Source organism: Canis aureus, chromosome 6 (assembly GCF_053574225.1).
Source record: "Canis aureus isolate CA01 chromosome 6, VMU_Caureus_v.1.0, whole genome shotgun sequence".
In the NCBI taxonomy this organism is placed as follows: domain Eukaryota; kingdom Metazoa; phylum Chordata; class Mammalia; order Carnivora; family Canidae; genus Canis; species Canis aureus.
Window position 1 is genome coordinate 35452526 of NC_135616.1, and position 19497 is coordinate 35472022.

The 19497-nt window shown below is 44.3% G+C and overlaps 1 protein-coding gene across 2 annotated transcripts in view; it reads left to right on the forward strand.

Moving 5' to 3' along the window:
• Positions 1-19497, forward strand: part of SLC14A2 (solute carrier family 14 member 2) — a 424969-nt gene that overhangs the window by 212100 nt on the left and 193372 nt on the right. The window contains exon 2 of one of the 2 annotated variants that reach the window (XM_077900639.1): positions 11661-11777. The exons of the other annotated variant lie outside the window; for it this stretch is intronic. The gene's annotated coding sequence lies outside the window, so the exon portion shown is untranslated. The remainder of the gene's footprint in view (positions 1-11660; positions 11778-19497) is intronic. 2 annotated transcript variants of the gene reach the window in all.

Below are 19497 nucleotides of genomic sequence, written 5' to 3' on the forward strand. Positions count from 1 at the left end.
GTCTACCTGGCTAGCTGGACATTCTTTGATATTCTGATCCCCGCTCAGGCCCAGCTCCAAAGTCAGTTAGAAAGAAATCCTGCTGAATTAGGAGTGTCGTGAGGGATAACGATGTCCTCAGCTTAGATTTCTTCCTGGCTGAACTGCCGCTGTGCTGAGGATGTGCCTCTGCATCAGGAATTGGAAGGGAGGGAAAAAAAAGAAGGAGAGATCATCTGCTTGTATCTAAAAAGGAAAGAGAGCAAAATGGGAAGCACAGATCAGGCTTGCTCGTGCTCATCTTTGAAGCGCAGAAAGGCACTTACCCTGAGTAGTGTGAGTGAATGTGATGAATGAGGCTATTTGATTAAGCAGGATGAAACTGGCGAGCCAGCGTTCTCTGTGTTTTCGTTTGCCTAATGGCTATAATCAGAAATCATGTTGTCATCTTTTCAAAAGTGGAGGCCAGTGGCGAGGCTCACAGGTAGTCGTGGGTCCACAGTTCTTTTGAAGACCCCACATCTCTCCTGGAGCCTCTGGGGGACTGAGACTGTGCAGGGGTCTCTAATGAAGTCTCCACCAACACCAAAGTAATTGGATCACTTTGTCAATTCAGTTAACAGCCCATTGGTTCAATTTCCTTTTGTAAATTTAGATTAGATAGCCAGTACCAAGGACAGTCGTGAGCACCAAGTAATGTGCTCCAAAAGTATTTATTAAATTAATTAATCAGTGAGTGACAGGAACAATGAGGGAATGCATGAATAATGGATAGAAGCCTCGTAGGTAAGGGGAAAAAAATGTACAGATGAATTTTCACTCTTCCTGTCAAATTGACATCATTAGGATGTGAGAGACATTTGTGATGTAAAACCCATCTGTCTATTGATTTCTTATTGATTAAAACAGAGATTCCTACTTTTGAGCCCCAGGCCTTTCCCTCACTTGCTGTGTAAACTTAGGGAAGTTGCTCAATCTGTCTGTGCTTTAGTTTTCTCATCTCTAAAATGAAGATAATAATAGTACCAACCTAGCTCCTGGGGACAGTGAGAAGACAGGACATCGTAAGTGTGAGCAGTAGTTACACTTTGTGGCCTAGGGAACTACAGATTAGTCTAGATGAGAATGAATTTGGCCCTATGTGTGTACCACAGAATGCACTAGGCAGTTGCCTCTATGGTATGATTCAAAAACATCGACACGGCCCTTCTCTCCCAAATATCATGCCACTGAGCCAATAATGTATCTAAAATTCCTACTCTTAGAATTCCCTTTGGGAAAAAGAAAAAAAAGGAATTCCCCTTGAGCTAAAGAAATGCTCAGAGAAGTCCTATTGGTGATATAAATTACATGAGAATGTGATCACATTCAATTATTAACCACTAGTTATTTCCCATACTTCAGTCTACCTTCAAAAGACAAGGTAGTATGCATACACATTAATGCCTTGGCTTTGGAGTCACTCAGTTCAAATCTGGGCATGCATCTAGCTGTGTGACCTTACTAAACTTCTCTGAATCTTCATGTTGTCAATTATACCCAGCTAATGATATTTACTTCTTAGTGTTAACTGTGGGGATAACATGAGATAATGTACATGAAACTGTTTGCATACATCACTCATAACTCAGTTAAGGGAGTGATTATTATTAAAATGATTTTTCTCCCATTTAAAACATGTTCATAAAAACATTGTGGACAGAATGTTTGTGTCCCCCCACTCCCATACTTATATGCTAAATCCCTGATCCCCAATATAATGGTATTAGGAGGAAGAGCCATTGGGAGGTCATTAGATATAGATGGGTCATGATGGTGGAGCCACCAAAATGGGATTAATATCAGTGTAAGAAAAGAAAAAGATTCAGAGCTCTCTCTCTCTCTCTGCCCTATGAGGACATAATGAGAAAGCAAGTGTCTACAAGCCAGGAAGAAAATCCTTACCAAGAACCGAACCATGCTGGCACCCTGATCTTAGACTTTGATCCTCCAGAACTATGGGAAATAAATGTCTGTTGTTCAAGTCACTAATGTGTATGGTATTTTGTTACAGCAGCACAAGTGGACTAAAACAAATGTGAAAGGCAATTCTCAAAGGTTTTCAATCATATTTGGAGCACGGCAACATTACTGAAACAAGTTTCAACTCCCCCCAAATGACCACTTTGAAGAACACGCCTCAGCTTCATGTAGCCCCTTTCCCACCTCCCACAGATGATCAGTGACTGTTCACTGGCCCACACTGTAGGTGAATGCCACTGGAAATCGCAGAGGATTAGAAAAGATCTCCTGAAAGAGATAGCCTCTGGGTGGGGTTCAGAGAGATGAATAGGATGGGATGTAAAGTGGAGGAGGGAGGTCATTCCTGCTTACTTGTGCCTGTCATCATTTTCATGACCTCCTGGTGTCCTGTCTCCCCATCCTCTCACTTCTCACCCTGCTCTCCATCCCCTACCCCCATTTGTGCCAAAGGGAGCCAAGGAGAGAGATTTCTCCTTCTCCTTCAGAAACCTCTGTTTCAATCATTTGTTCCCAGCATTTTAGAGTTTGAATGCTAGGAGACTGCTCTGTGCATCTTGCTCCCCAGCCATCACATCTGGGGTCAGGCACTTCCTCTGGAAGATGCCCCGGCTCAAGGAGAAAGTTCCAAGCCAGAGAATGCAGGGGCACATGAATTCAACTCTTTTGCTGGTTTTAGAGATCATCTTTCTCTTTTGACTGGAATCTTGCCTTGCCTCTTTGACCCAAGATAGGGTCAAAGATACCACAAGGCCTGCAGATCCAGATATACCCTCTTCACTTTATCAGGGGAAAGAGTGGGAGTCTGAGAAGAGCAGAGAAAGAGACACACCAAACAATTAAATTCAGCACCATATTTGGGTTGTGGCTGAAAAAAGGGTTAAAGAGAGATTTCCTTCCCATATCTTATTGAGATCATTTTATGGCTCTGATCTCAAGGGAAATGAGCAGTTTGCACATTTACCGTTTCCTATCAGTCGACCATCTGTAGGCACCACCTTTCACAAAGAGCTTATACATTAAACTGGTCACTTTATCATTGTAATATATTTGGAAAATCAAAAACCAGCTGTTATAAAGCTATAAACTGGAGACTTTATTACATATTGTTTATCATTACTTTAGTATTTGGAGATTCATAACGCATGGACTTTGAGATCTATCTGTATTGCCAAGGAGGCCAAAGTTTATTTCCCTAATAATATGCAAATGGAGCCTTTATACCAGATAATGAATAATCACTTTAGATTAAAGGCTGAATTTTCTTTTAGTGGTACTGGCAGTGCAGCCTTTCGCATGCAGTTAATAATTAATTTAAAGAATTACCACTTCAGTGAGCCCTGCTTACATTATTTATTAAGTGTAATTAAAGTATTTATTAGTCAAGTAATAAATGAGGGACAACCTCCAGCACCTTCACAGTGTTGTAAAATAATCACCAACCATGTTTATCTGCAAAACAAGACTAAGTGTGGCTCAAGTGTGTTAATAGATTATTCGTGATCATTCCATGTATTAATAGTGTACCTCGACAATGGGTGTATGTCTGGCATGCCCACCTGCTTCTATCACTCAGTTCTACAGAAAATGAGTGCTTTGGCTTTCTCTCATTGTTGATTTGGAGGCAAAATAAAGGGGATTTCTTGGTGCAATTGAATATCCCCCACCCACCATGTTGGTGCAGCTCAGAATGGCTGCTCCTAAAGGGCTGCTGAAAACACTACCCATAATGAAGATGATATCATTCTTGTCCAAACTGGAATAATTTGGGGAATGAAAGAGGATATTGTTAATAACATGTAAATTTAGAGGGTTCTAGGCAAACCTAGGCTGAACCTCCAAAAATTTAAGTGGCCTTTATCCATCTAGCTGGGTTTCTTTTACCAAGCTGTGAATATAAAGATCACCTTAAAAAAAAAAAAAAAAAAAAGATCACCTTTTACCCGGACTGCCACCCACATAAGGTTTTAGACAGAAAGCTAGACCTCTACCTTCTCTCACTTTCAGGCAACTTTGGGCTGCCTGTAGTCTCCTCCAAGAAACCTTTCCTGGTCCCTCCAACCAGAAAATACCACACCTTCTAATTCCCATCATATTGCTTACACCTGTGTTGGTACCTATCTCAGTGGCTCGCGGCATCTTTATTTATGTATTTATTTTAACCACTCCATGAAGAGATTGCAAACTCTTTACAGAAGGAGACAAATTATACTTGCAGATTTTTAGCTCTTCCAGCATCCTCCCATTGGTGCCTTGCTAAAAGCAGGTATATGGTAAACATTTACTAAATATATTTTAGAGTTGGGAAGCACAATCTCTTGTCTTTCTAATCAGCAGTGAAGGTAAAATTTCAATCCAAGATCACTGCCCAGAATCTGCAACTGAGCAGATGAGTCTGGGGAGTGGAACATAGTGGAAGGTGTGACTAGCAGGCACCATTCCAAGGGCCATTCTAAGTCTGCCATGGAAATCACTTAACTCACAAATCAATGAACAAAGTCTCAAGGTCCACTCCAGTCAGACCAGTGTCTCATGGCCCTAGAGGATCATGCTCAGCCTTTGTTCTCTGAGTACTTTATCTAGAAAAATTTCCATCCTATGCTCTCTGAAAAAGGAAGATAAAACCTACCAAAGTGTTAAATAGGTTAAGAGGCTTCCCTAAGGTTACCCAGATAATTGGCGTATCTCTGCAAATCTGGCCTCCTCATCTGTATGAATCCCACCTACCTCATGTTCCACATCCTCTCCACAGGATTTTCCTGACCACCTCTCCGACCATTTAAAAATCTATCATATCTCTCATTTCAACTGTTTGCATCTTTGGGTCACCTGGCTTTATATACATAAATCTCCAGCCATCCAGAAAAGGGTGATGTGTCTTCCCCTCCCTACACTTCCCCATAGTACTGAGCACACAGCGCTCAGCAAGTAAAGAAATGAGAACCAGACCTCACAGAGTTTTCCCTAAATATTTCTCTCTCCTGCCTGCCTTCACCTTCACGCCCGTCCCCGAATCCCACCTGAAAGTTATTGTCACTCATCAAAAGATACTACTGTATTAAAAGGAAAAGGAAGTAATGTGGGGTCAAAGGTAAAGGGGCTGCGTGGCATTTGAGAAAGCAAACCCAAAGAATCAAACTTCATGTTGTAATAATAGCCGAGACTACTGGGCTCAAACTTTGGGCTTATAAATTGATTTGTCTTTGGGCCCCTTTACAGAGCTGTTTCTAGGCGACCGACAGGTTGGCCGTACATCATGTGCACTCCAGTCTCGTGCTGTGGCAGCCTGCTCCTGACCTCTTAATCAAGCCAAGTGCCAGGGCACAGAGAGGAGATACGCGATCACTTATGGAAACACCCAGCTGGCGTCAGGCCCACAAACCATCTGCCTGTCTCGATTTGGTCAGACTGACTGTCTGCTAATGCCCCCTTCTCCTATGAGCCATTTATATATTTCCCCAGTCTTTTTTTTTTTTTTAAGTGGAAAACAAATAGCATTATTGGACGTGCTCTGCTTAGCTACAGCTGTGAATCACAAAGTTGGAAATCAGTCTAAGAGTCAACAGCATATTCTCTGCTTGGTTGGGAAGAGTTCCGAATTGCTGATCATCTAGCGTCATTTGATCTTTGATATTTTATTTATCTATAAATTTGACATGGCTGTGTTAGGAAACATTTTTCTGTTGTCCATTTTCTTATTCTTTTTGTTTCCAAAGGAAGGGGTCTTTGCTGAGTTTTAACCGAGGGTCAACATTTCTTCTTGGCCTTGTCAGGAGGTAATCAATGTAAAGACAATACAACATGAGAATTGCACACAGCTGGTAGCAGCAGGGATGGGAGAGAGGTAATAGAGGTTTGACATAATTCCCTTTGGCTCTTTGCTACTTACCGAAGTCAATAATAGATTACAAATACAGAGTAGTGAACAGAGCTAGATGAACCTGGGGTGGGATCCTTGCCCATCATCATTGTTCAGCTAGGGTTGAATGAGTACCACTGGGCAGAAAAGCACCATGGCTTCTGAACAGAAATACACAATCCCTCTTACCTGCAAGGTAATACTGACGGTTGGTTAATCATCCAGTCAGTAAATCAATATTGACAATATCCTCCATGCCTGTCTTGGTTTGAGTTCCCAGAAGCAGACCCTAAAATAAGGATGTGAATGTAAACTGTTTACTTGGGAATTGCAGGCAACACTGGGAGACAAGTAGGAAAAGTAATACAGTGAAGAAAATGCAGTGAATAAAGGGTACATGATTTATTTAGCCATCTACTGCTATGGGCCACTGGAGCCTAACTCTCATGGAAACTCCGGGAAATGATGCAAAGCACATGGTTCAGAACTACTTCAAGGAGTGAGGGAGCTGGGGTGTTTATCTACCAGCCTCAGAGACTTGTTAGTTTGAGGACTCTTGCTGGGAGGGTGGTAACTCTTTGAAACTCTGGCCTACCACAAAAAGCAAGCTTTCCTTTACTGAGGGTAAAGGAAGGAGGGCCTTCAGGCAGAGAGAGACAGATACTGGCATTTGTAAGTTATCTGGAGCCCACTGAAGGGTCCAAGGGGTAGGGCAGGGGCCTGAAACCACTTACTACAAAGCCAATCCCTAAGTGAGGGAGCAAGAACTGAATATCCACTTTCTGTGTCCTTCATGCAATCAGTTTGGAAGGATAAAACTATTAGAAAGCACACCAAAAATCAACACTAAGTGACATAATGAAGACTGAGAAAACTGGAAGTTCAGAGGAAAAAAAAATAACTATCCAACCACTGGAAAATTTCATGAAAACCTTACAATTAGGGGTGCCTGGGTGGTGCAGTTAAGTGTCCAACTATTAGTTTAGGCTCAGGTTATGATCTCATGAGATCAAGCCCCACATCAGGCTCTGCACTTAGCACAGAGTCTGCTTGAAATTCTCTCTCTGTCTCTCTCTCTCTCTCTCCTTCTGCCATTCTTGTGCTCACTCTCTCTCTCTCTCAAATAAATAAATAAATCTTAAAAAACAAAACAAGACAAAAAACCTTATAATTAATTAGGACTTTAAGAATGGATAGGATTTGGATTATGGAACAGATGGAATGGAAGGTTAGGATAAAATTATTTATTTCCAAAATTAGATATAAAAGCCAACTTGAAAAATAAATAATCCAATTGAGTCCAGTGAACTCTTCCTTCCTATTCACATTCACATTACCATCTTGGGGATAGCTTACCTATATCCACAATTTCACTCCAATAGATCATTTTAGTTTAAGTTTCTTGCAGCCTCAATTCATTAGTCAAAGAGATTTGGATCAGATGACTTCTAAATTCCTTTCTGATCAGAGATTTTAAGAATCATGAGTCATCAATAAACTGTTCAAAAGACCAACAATATTCTATTTTGAAAGATTATTTTGCAGGTTATGTAAATAATTACCCCCCTGGTTTATCCATTTGCCCATTCAGCATGTCAAACTTCAGTTAAGCAGAGCATTTTAGGATTGAGGGGGGTGTTCATATAAAGGGTGGGGATAGGTGGGGACAGGTCTGTCACATGCCTCTTTGACAGGACTGGGTACATATGTAAGTGATGTTCTTGGCTGCTGATTTGACCCTCTGTGGGAGGCAAAACAGTGCTTGAGTTTAGCTGAGAACTTGGGCTCAGAGAAGACTGGGTTTGAATCCCAGGTCTGCCATCTGCCAACTTTGTGACTTTGGCAACTTGACTTCTATAGGCATTGGTTTTTCTCATCTCTAAATGAGAGGTAATAGCATCCAATGTCAGAATTTCTGTAGGGATTAAAGTTAAAAGGGACAATGCCTGTAAAGTGTGTAGCCAAGTGTCTGAAAAATTAATAATCTAATATGCAATGATAATGAAAACAAGTCCATTTTTTAAAAAAAGAAAACAAAGTGCATTATTTGTAGCCATCAAACAGTGTATGTTCTTCTGGTTTTAGTGCTTCTTACTGCTTAATTTTACATACTACAGACTAAACCTATTATATTAGTTCATACCATGTATGAGTGAAATGAGAATTTGCTATTTCTGGTTGGGTACCTCACACATTAATCCATATACGTATTTTAAGCTCAGGACAAACAATGCTGCAGAAAAAGAGCTGACTATGTAGGTTAATACCATAGAAATAAGGGCTTTTTTTTTTAATTGGCATTAATTTTATGTATTGATTATTTTTCATGTCAATTTCATTTTTTTTCTCTCCAACACTATGCACCAGAAAAACACCATGCTTCTTTGTGAATGTTGCTCCCAGGACAGCTACTCTGTGGTGTTGGCAGCAGGTCACAAGGCAAGGCCGTGAGGGGCCAAGAGTCTGGCAAGATAAGGGCAAGGTCAGACATGTGAAAAATGGCTAGAGGGCAAGGGGTAAGCTATGAAGCATAGCTAAGGTCTGAGATGGGTCTGAGGAATTCTTCCAGCAGCATCAAAGATCAGGTCTCAAATGGAAGGCAGTGTCTTTCTCCTTTGTCGTGGTCATGAGAGGCCCACTGCAGCCCTGGCATGGACAGCAGCCTGACCCAGGGTGACCATATACTGATGGCCCAATCCTTGATATTTTAGAGAGCCCAGAGTAGGAATCACTGCTGAGACAACTGGTGCAACCAAGACCGTCCCGGAAGACTGTTCCGGGCAAACCAGGACCTGCAGTCTCCCAGCCCCGGGGTCCTTCTCCTTTTCACTTGGAATTAAACCATCTATCCAGCCCCACTCTGCCTGAAAAGCCCAGCCCTCAAATTCTAAGATCTCAGCAGCTGTCATAAAGCTCCCTTGCCTTAATCCCCATCACATATATAATCCATCCCCCACCCTGTTTCTCTTCCGTAGGGATGAATGAGAAGCTCCTCTCTGCCTCCAAATAGTCCATGGCTTACCAGCATCCCCATCTGCAGGCTGGGCCTCAGGTGAAGAGGGGGAGACACTCACCCTCAGGCACAAATCTGAAGGAAGTGACAAAAAGCTCAGTAATTAAGACAAATCATATTTCAATGTACTGTTTTTAAAAAATCAAAATTCCTGCCAAAACAATCCTTGATGAGAAATACATCAAAATTTCAAATAAAGACAGAATCAGTAGCAGCACTGTGCCAAGGCATATTGGAGCCTGAAGCAAAAGGAAACAGTCTACTGATCTTGTCTTTAGCTAAAATCTTGATGTTTCCTTCATTTTGGATTTTTGCATTAATTTTTATTTTGTAAAAAAGATTGCATTAAAATGACTACAGAGTTTTTTGGCCGTAGCTTCAATTTTGTGCCTCTCTTGCCTCACCCTAATCCTGGCCCTGAATTGTGTGTAAATAGCAGTAGCTGCCACTCACCTTGCATTTGGTAGGAAGCTGGCCTTGGGCTAAGTACTCTGCTTGTTTAATCCATACACTATCCCCTCCAGGTACTACTCCACCACACAGGGCTCTGCCTTCACCATGCTCCCTACTGGCACCTGCCCTCTTGACTATCCAAAACTCCCAAGTCAAGTTACTCTTTCTTAAAGGATAAAAAAACTTAAAGCTGAAAAAGACCCTTTGAAACATCCTAATCCTTTGCTTTCTTTTTTCACATGAGAATTTCAGTCATATTAGAGGAGATAAGTGATGCCCAGGATCACACAGCTGTTGGTATTAGTGTCCATTTATTCATTAACTCAACAAATGCAAACTGAGCATCTAGTACATCCTCTGATATCGACGTGGGAAATAGAGTAAGGAACAAAGGGGACATTGTCCCTGCTCTCAAAGAACTTACATTCTAGTGTCAGTAGGACAGCCAGTGAACAAACAGACACACATAGACACCTATCAGACAAGAGTGTCTGAAAAATTGAATTGGGGTGAGGGGAAAAGGAATGGTGGGAGTGAGATTGGGGTTTTATTTTGTATAAGATGGTTGTGAAAGGATTTTTGGTAGGTGGTTTGAACAAATACCTAAATGAAGTGAAGGAAAGAGGAAGGTAGGTGGACAGGGTAGAGATGGTGGGAGATAGTTCTAGGGCAAGGTGCCTCTTCTTTGACACTATTGACATTTGGGGCTAGATAATTCTTTATTGGGGGGCTGGAAGGGGTGACCTGTACCCTTAATTGGAGGGTGTTTAAGAGCATCTCTGGCCTCTATCTAGTTGATACCAGTAGCACATCTCTCTCATTTGTGACAACCAAAAGTGTCCCCTGACATTGCCAAGTATCCTCTGAGGAGTAAAGTTGTCCCCAGCTAGCACCAGAATCTGTGCACACAGTAAGAGGCAAGTGCAAAGGCTCTAAGTAGGTCAGGCTTTTCCCACACCTCAGAGCAGGCTCTCTGATACCTGTCAACCCCGCCAGCCCTAAGCACCACCACCTGCAGAACCAGCACCACCGACACACCACACACTGCGTGTCTCTGATTCACTTCACACTGACTGGCTGTTGGCCTTCCTTCATTCTCAAGAGCAAAAGCTCTCTGAGGGCCGGTGTCTAGCCTTCATTTCTTTGTATCTTATGAAGGTCTGGACTCCATGTAGACTGGCTGCATGCCTGCACACCCCCCTTCTGCTCCTGCATGGTGGACACACTGGGAAGAATGGGAAACACTGGAAGCTCGAGGCCACCTCTGGAGAACACCGTGTCCCTGTACCACAGCCCAGCCCATGCCCTCCTGTGAATTGCCCTCTCCATGTACTTAAGGCTGTGGTGCTTTCACAAAGAGACAACACGTGAGGAAAGTTCACCTTCCACTCAATTAACCTTGAGAGAGAAGGGGGTTTTTTTATTTTTTCTTTTCTCCCCCAAGAGACTTTTTTTTTTTTTTTTTTGATGACCTTTTTGAAGCATCTTATTTTCTGGGCAAAAAGCCAAATGATATACTCTCTTCCCAGCTGCAGGGCTGTTGTAGATTCTCAAAGCTGAGGTAAAGACAGCCTTTGGAATAAATACAAGATGGGCAGTGGGGTTGGGGGAATGTAAAGAAATGCCTTATTATTCAAGCCAAGATGTGCCTGGAGGGATAGAGTCTATAAGACCCATGAGATGCAGGGACCTGGAGACCTCAGGGCTGCCAGACACTCCCCCCAATTAGGGAGCATGCATGAATATGAATTTTAAAAAATCAATTCCACTTTGGGTGAAAGTTGAATATTAATAAGTTATAACAAAGCATATCTTGCAGAGTATTTTGCAATATATGAAGGGATTTTTTTTTACCTATTTAATCTCTGAGTCTCAGATTCAGTTATCAAATAAGATTGAATCTTATTTAAGATTGGATCACTAGTAGGGCAGAATAAGTGGTATAGCACATTTTCAAACAATTTGTTGGACAGTGGTACCTAAAGGCTCCCCTATCCCATCCCAGATGTTCAGTGTCCCTGATGGTAGGTTTAGAAAGGAGCAGCACACACCTCCTCTCTCTCTCTCCCCAGCACAGGGCCTCCAAAACCAATTGCATGTATGTGCAGAAGGGAAAATGAAAGAAAGCACCCTGACCAGCTCTACCTCCTTATGGGGTTTTACCACTGGCAGCTCTGGTGGCAAAGGGAGATTTGTGAACCTGGCCAGATTTGCTTCAGATCCAGTTTTGCCCCCTCTCTCCAAGGCCCATAACCAGTTGGGAGACGTAGAATCTTAGAAGCATTATTTGAAACCAACAGTGTAGAAAGAGTCACTGGATGATGGTTTGTTTCGTAGGGACCAGGAAGCTGTGACTAGGAGTCAGAAGGCTGTGCTGGTGAAAAGGCAGAAGAACCACAAGGTCAAGAGCACAGTGTCAAGATCTGGACTGCCTGGATTCCAATTCTGGCTTTGGTACTTGCCATCTATCCTCATGACCTTGGCCAAGTCCCTTTACCTCCCTATGCCTCCATCTTCCCATCTGTAAAATGGATATAATAGGAGTAGCTGCTTCTTAGGGGTGGGAGGAGAAGGGGTATTCTGGATTCAGATGCACCCCAACAGGGACCTGAGTATCAGTGATCAAAAGTGGCCAGGACGGGTGACAGGAAGCTGAAGATAAGCATGCACAATCTCCCTGGAGAATGGTGTTGAGAGGTGTGCTGTGGGTGTGAGGGAGCTGCAGGTTTCAGGCTACAGCATGAAGGGAGAGAGATGTAGAAGAGACATCCTTCCCCAGGACATGTTGGGCACCACTGCCTAACATCTACCATCCTACAGCCCCCAGGGTGAGGCCCTCAGGCCAGGATCCAGTAGCACAAAAGAGCTCTGGAACAAGTTTGCAGAAATGGGCATTAATGTAGAGGCATCTCTTAAGTCCCAGTTCCTATCATTAGTCTCCATTTGCTGTCACAGAATGAAGGACCAGTGATTTGTGTTCCATGAAAATGTTCTTCCCGGAACATTAGGAAAGGAGAATTGGCATCATTGCAAAACCCAGAGTGGCCCTGCTGCTTCTGAGCAGGGAACCCCTCACTCAGGGTGACACTCAGGAAGAGAAGCCTCTCCCTTTGGGCGGGCTATGGGTGACTCACACCCCCAAATCTGTTCACCTCCTACCCCCTGCTAAAGAGTCTTTTCTTCCTGACAGTGTCTTGAAATAATCAACTAGCCATGCGCTGATTTTAGCACCACCTCTGCTGGCTCATCAGCCATCCCTACCTCAGTGAATCAGGCTAGAACTGAAAGAGAGCTTTGAATATTTCTAGTCCAGCTCCTCTTTTTGTAGAAGATCAAGCTACGACCCAGAAAGATTTTTAATTTGCCCAAGAGCACATTTACCAGCCACATGACAGTGTCTGAGCCTCCATGTCCTCATGGGTTTGTGGAGCTGTGTCAGCAAGGTAGAGGTAGAGTCATGTCACTTGAAATCTGGATGGTGTACCTGATGACCTTTCACAGCTGTAGCAAGGTTAGAAAACTCACAGAATGTTTGATGCAAGTGAGTATACTGATGTACAGAAAGCTATGTGTCAGGGTACAAATGACAGTTAAAATAGGACAGTTATAATGAGGTACTCTCTGTATAGCAGGAGATGATTCAAGATGAGAGGACCATTCATGACCACAGTTCTAGAGTAGGGTGGATTTTATTTTAATTTTTTATTTAAATTCAATTTAATTAACATATAGTATATTATTAGTTTCAGAATTTGGTGATTCATGAGTTACATGTAACACCCAGTGCCCATTCCGTCACATGCCCTCCTTAATGCCCATCACCAGTTACCCCATTCCCTCACCCACCACCCCTCCAGCAACCCTCAGTTTGTTTCCCATAGTTAAGAATCTCTTATGGTTTGTCTCCTTTTCTGTTTTCATCTTTTGGGCTAGGGTGGATTTTGTAGAGATCCCTCAGTGTTTCAGCACTTCTGCTGAGTGAGTGAGTCTGTGAAGGTAGGAGACACTAACCTACTATTCACCTCCCCAAGGTGCCCTGTCATTTGCAACCCTCTATTCCCAGGGCCTCACCAAGTGCCTGGTACATAGGCTACTCAGAACACTCGGGAATCTAGGGAATATACAGTCCTATCCAGTTCTGACATTTGGGAACTAAATTGGGAAGCTAGAAGCACTCATGCTATGACCTCTCTCACCTCAGTGGGTGGCTGTCATCATGGCTTTGATAGACCTGTGTGGGGCAGGCCTATCCTGGTTGAACAAGAAGATGAGAAAACTATGTATTCAGCCCGAGACTCTTTACCTCCGACCCCTTAACTGAATCTTGTTCCTCTCACCCTCAGCCATTTCCCACCCAGCATCCAGTGCCCTCATGTGCCCCATCCTTGTGAACCTTCTTCGGTCACTAGTTCATTCCTCTTCTGGGTTCTTCCAAGTTCCTTTAATACCTCAAAACTGCTCTTGAAGAAGACAGAGCCATTGGGTTCTGAGGGATGGAGGGGCCATTTTCGTGAAGCTGTAATCTGTTACCTTCTCAAGCATCTGATCTGAGGAGAAGAGGTGGAGACTGAGACCTCCTCACTGACACACTCCACAAATCATGGACTGGCTCCTCACCTGTCTTCCCCACGTCTGCTTCCATGTCGTCCCTTTCCACCAAAGTCTTCCTATTGGTGTGCTGTTCATATTCGAGCTGCCTAGTCCACCTTGGGGTAGGGGAAGCCCAAAATTTGTGATTCAGGTTGAACTTCCTGACTGTTCCCAAGAGCCCTCCACAAGAGGAGATTTTTCCAACCTAAAATAGAATTAGAGTTTAGGTTTTAAAGAAATCTTGGGATCCCTGGGTGGCTCAGCGGTTTGGCACCTGCCTTCGGCCCAGGGCATGATCCTAGAGTCCTGGGATCGAGTCCCGCATCGGGCTCCCTGCATGGAGCCTGTTTCTCCCTCTGCCTATGTCTCTGCCTCTTTCTCTCCCATGAATAAATAAATAAAATCTTTAAAAAAATAAAATAAAATAAAAAATAAAAAAATCTAAGGAAGCCCCAGCAAAATCTACTCAAACCAACAACAGAGACTCCGCACTAAATAAAGAAAATATCAGTAACATTTTACATATCTTAAATTAGTAATAATGGGTCCTAATGAGTTCTGTGCTATTAATTCCATTTACCATCCCTCCCTCCCTGGAAACTTTTCACGTTCTTCCTCCCCTGCAGCTTTAATGAGATACTTGTAAATTCATTTTGCTTTGTTGCAGAAAATACCCTAAGAAGCATTTGGAATATATGGGCCTGGTCCTTGGGTGTCTTTAAGATTTTATTGTCTCCTGCCTCCTGGGTCTTACTGTGTGACTTGGAAGCTGGAGAGAGAAAAGGCTTTGGCTTGCCTTTATTTATTAACTTACTGGGATGCCAAATGGGCATTCCTCAAATCTTTTCTCAATACATTATGTCATAGGCCTGGGGCACCTGCCCCAGTCCTTCCTACCAAATTTCACCTCTCACCTCCTTCACAAAGGCCATTTCAACATTATTTTTCCCCAGTTCATCTTCACTGTCCCCCCAAAAGTGTTATCCCTATTTTCACTTTTCCTACTGCATTCTTCCCAAGTCCTTCTGTTTCTTATTATTCCTGACACTGACAACCTGCTGGTCCTAGCAGTCCTGGTTGCTGAGCAGACACAGAGAAGTAAGTCAGAGTTTGCTAGTTTTTATTGCATTAGGGGAACATGCATGGGGGAGAGCATTACTGTGGTCACTTCTCAGAGATGTTCCTCTGCATTAGGGACATTGAAGAATGTGAGGATGAATCTGAGTGACAGGGTCATCTCCAGGGGCTACCTAGCTTGGGTGTAATTGAGCGATTTATTAATGAGAATTACATTTCTCTTTCTTCCCCGCCCCCCCTCAGCTAGGAGCAGCATTTTGAGCCATCCTTTAGTAGAACCAGACTAATCTCCTTTTCTTAGGATCTACTGTAATTTAGTTTTGGCCCTAGGAATCTAACCCTCAACTCTGCTAGGAAGCCTCACATTTGAGATCTAAGTGTCTAGAATAATTTTGGCTCTCTAAAGAGCTAGTTTGAAACAAAATCCATTTTTATAGTCAGAGCCAGCCTCATGTTTAGACAGAACCCACCTTTGCTTATATGATACAGCATGAAGGGCAATGATAAGACCTTCAAAATCCCCCCAAACTTATTTCTCTCCCAAGTGCCTTAAAATCACATCATATAAGAGTAAGAATATATTTCAGTTAGGAAGCATTACTCGCCTTCAGCATTTTTAATTTTTTTTTCAAATTTATGTATTTATTTGGAGGGTGAGGGGCAGAGGAAGAAGGAGAGGGAGAGAGACATTCAGTCTCCTTACTGAGCGTGGAGCCCAACATGGGGCTTGATCTCACAACCCTGAGATCAGACCTGAGCTGAAACCAAGAGTCTGACACTTAACTGACTGAGCCACCCAGGCGCCCCACCTTCAGCATTTTTTAAAAGACAAAAACCCAAAAGGAACTGTGAACCATCCATTCTGCATAATTTCTACGAATTAATGCTAGGTGATTTTCCTCCCTGGGAAAGTCTGGGTGACACTGGACACTGGGATCATTGCAGGTGGGAATCAAAAGGGAACACAGGGCAGAGGGAGGCAGAAGGTGGAGGAGAAAGTGCAAGAAACAAACTTCGCAATTTCCCCAGGTGCCAGGCTTACCTAAAAGAAACACGTGCTCTAAAAGTACCCCAAAACATCAAGCTATCATTTAGAAAGTGACAAACCCCAAGCAAAACAAATCAATGTTTCTGTTTTCATAAATCCATAGAAAACATTTCTTTTTCCCTCTTCAGCAGTTTCAAACACAGGGCAAATATTTTCATACTACTCCATAAATCTGGAGTCTGTTAAACTATGGGGAGTTTCCTCTTCAACTGTCCCCCATAACAGCATCGAAAGGGAAAATAAAACCTCAGTACCAAAGGCATAGACTTTTAGAGCCCGCTGACTGCTGGAACTGCGCCCTTGTTTCCAGAGTCTTTGGCCAGCCAGCATCCTGCATGCCAAGCAGGCAAGAGCCTTGTAGGCCATCTAGCAGGGCCTGTAAATTCCCCAGTTTTAAGGCCCCCTTGTGAAGCTGCCAGGCAGGAGGTATATATTGTTCACTAGAGCCTGAGGGTTTCAAGATATATGATTTGAAACAGAGCCGAGGAAGAGTACATAGACAGAGAGGCTGTTCTGCCTCAGTGACTGTTCCATGTAATTGAAACGGATCCCTTTAAGGACTAGGACCATTCTGAAGTTTTAATTATTTAATAGGAAAAGCTTTTTAACTGGTAGTGTGTGCTTCCTTGTGAGCAGGTTGGTGGAAAAGCTTTGGGAGCAGGCAGCTCGACATTTGAATCCCAGTCCTGTACTTAAAATGTGAATAAATCTGAAGAGGTTTGGGTTTGTTTTGTTTTGTTTTGTTTTTTTTGTCTGCATTTAACATCTTCAGACTTGAATTTTCTCACTTGCAAAATGGGATCATGCATAATCCGCACATGTCTGTGAAATGTAAGTGAGGCACAGAGCAAACTGTTTGTCACCTACTAGGTACTCAATATACAGTCTCTGCATTATCACATCATTAGGATTATTCCCCCCCCCCCTTTTAAAACAACATGTACTGAACATGCATTAACGTTTTGTTTCTCTGAAGGTGGGTAATATTTGATGAATGCTTATTTTTATAATTCTCTGTGATACGGAATGCCCTTGGGAGCCCAGGAAGTAGACAGGCAGGTTCAGCCTCTGACATAAGCAGGCCCATCTGCACTACCTACCTGGGAGCTCTGCTGTCCCTTCTCTGCCAGGAGCCTTGGATCTGGATTTCCTATAAATGGACAAAGTGGGAGCAGTTGGGCAGAGGGTGAGGAATGGGGACAACCCTTGTGGCTAAAGAGCCTGAATTCAGCACTGAGCTTGCTCACCCCTCAGCCTTATGGACTTGGCCTCTCTGAGCCTCAGTTAGGGAGGCAGACAGCAAGGGCAGCCCCGCCCTCCTGGGTGGCAGCAAAGATCAAGGGAGATGATGCACGGCGGGGGGAGCCTCAGTCAGATGCAATGTCTGGTGCATGGCAGATGCTCAATAAACGGCAGCTCCTGTTACCAACGAATGGCCACAGTGGAACAGCAAAGCCATTCAAGCTGCAGCTTTATACTCAGTCCAATAGCGAGCCATGATCTGGTCACAGCCAGGTTCCTAGGGTATCCTAACCCTGCAGTTATCCTTTCCTCAAAGCCCCAATTCCACCAGGATTTCACACATGTTGAGCGAGGCAGCACTGCAGTGCACGGTGCATGTCACACAGCCCACCGAGAGGCTGGTGACAGTGAGCCGCTAACCCTAGACACCAAGGTCTCCCAGTGAGCGTGTGGAATGTGCAGCAGTGTGCACACAGTGGGTGCGGGGTGCCCTGCCATGAAATGAACCCATGACACATGGTGGCCCTGGGGGAAAGACACGTTGAACATTAGTAAGCACTTTGTGACAGTCCTTTGCTTTACTGTTGATGAAAAGAGCCTCCATGCTTGGAACCAGCTGAAAAAGCCCAAATCAGCCCAAGGTGATTAGCCTCACTGCAACCCACCCCCCCCCCCATTTTTCCCAGTATCTCTGATTTCCAGGATCCGTCATGACCAGTTGACCAGTTGCAAGGATGACTAAAATATCAGAAGACCTTGGGACTCTAGCACCTAAGAACTGAGTGATGTGGGTGGCATTGTTTGTGTCTCTCCTCCCTCATGAAAAGCATTGGGGTCCAGAGTGAGGTGGGTACTTTACCAAGAGCCTGAAAACCAGAATCCCTGCCTGGCCTTTGCTACCAATTAGCTGTTTGCCTTCGGGTACCTTTCTCAGCTGCTCTGGTCTGCAGATTTCCCAGCTCCAAAGTGAGAGTCTTGGCATAAAGAGCTGCACAAGCCCTTGTTGGCTCTGAAAGCCCATTGACTTCTGAAAAAAAAGAGTGCCAGGTCTCAGCTTGACTCAGTTTACAGAACTGCACAGCATCCTATATATGTCAGCTCAGCTCCCAGTTTGGTGGGACCTGGCACACTAACTCCCAGTGATGCCGTAGGGATGAGTTAGTTATAATATATCAAATAAGGTAGAGCCAAAAGCTACCCTTTAAAAAAATAAAGAAATTAAAAATCTGGATGTGTGGCGATGTTAAAGTGTGTGTGTCAGGGGGAGGTAGGGGCACTGCATGCAATTTATAGTTTCTATTTTTTGCTCATTCCTTGCCTCTGTGAAACGCTAGCAAGTCTGAAGGGACACTTGCAAATCTGCCCAATGTCAATTCCACTCGTAGAGCAGTCCATCTTCTCTGCAGTGTGTGACCTTTGCAGGTTGTCACATCCTGGGCATGGCACCAAGCGGTCCTCCAAGGGTGCTGGTGTGGGGGAGCAGGCCCCGAGCCGCGGGGTGGTACAAGCGGCAGTTTCCGGGCCTGGTGCCAACCTCCAGATAATTGCCAGCAGCCAGAGAGAGGTGGTCGAGGTTGGCGGAGCCTGTCTCTGACAGATAGATGGTCCCCTCCTCGCCACTGCAGCATCGTGGTGGTGAGAAGGAGAGCAGGGGAGCCAAAAAGCAGGTGGGGAGGCAGGGCGCAGGGGGAAGGCAGGAGGGGGGAGGAAGAGGCAGCACGAGAGAGACAGGGAGAAGATGAGGGGAGAGAGAGAGCTAGAGAAATGACAGAAAAGAGAGCGTTGGGAACCATGGCGAGGTCAGCTAGAGAGGGAAGAAAGCAGATTTGTAGCCAGAGACAGATGGAGGAGAGCCAGAGCCAGAGAGAACAGTGCAGGAGCAGAAGGAGGGGAAGAGACAGGAAGAGAGCTCTTCATGGCGCCTCACCCACAGGTAGGCCCTGGAGATCTCTGAGCATCCTGCAAGAGGAGAGGAGCTGCAGGGCCAACAGCATCAGCGTGCAAAGGGGCAAAGAAAGGAAAGCATCCTGACCGGCTCCAGCAGCTCCGGTGGCCAGGGGGGTTTCATGGAGGCAGCCAGGCTCGCCCCACATGCCCGTTTTGTCTCATCCCTCCAAAGCCCAGGCTGAGAAGTCCACGACGGGGCTGCTTTCCCTTCCCTCTCCTTTTCCCCTGGCCTCAGAGGTAGGACAGTGGTGGTGAGGGGTGGGCTCAGAC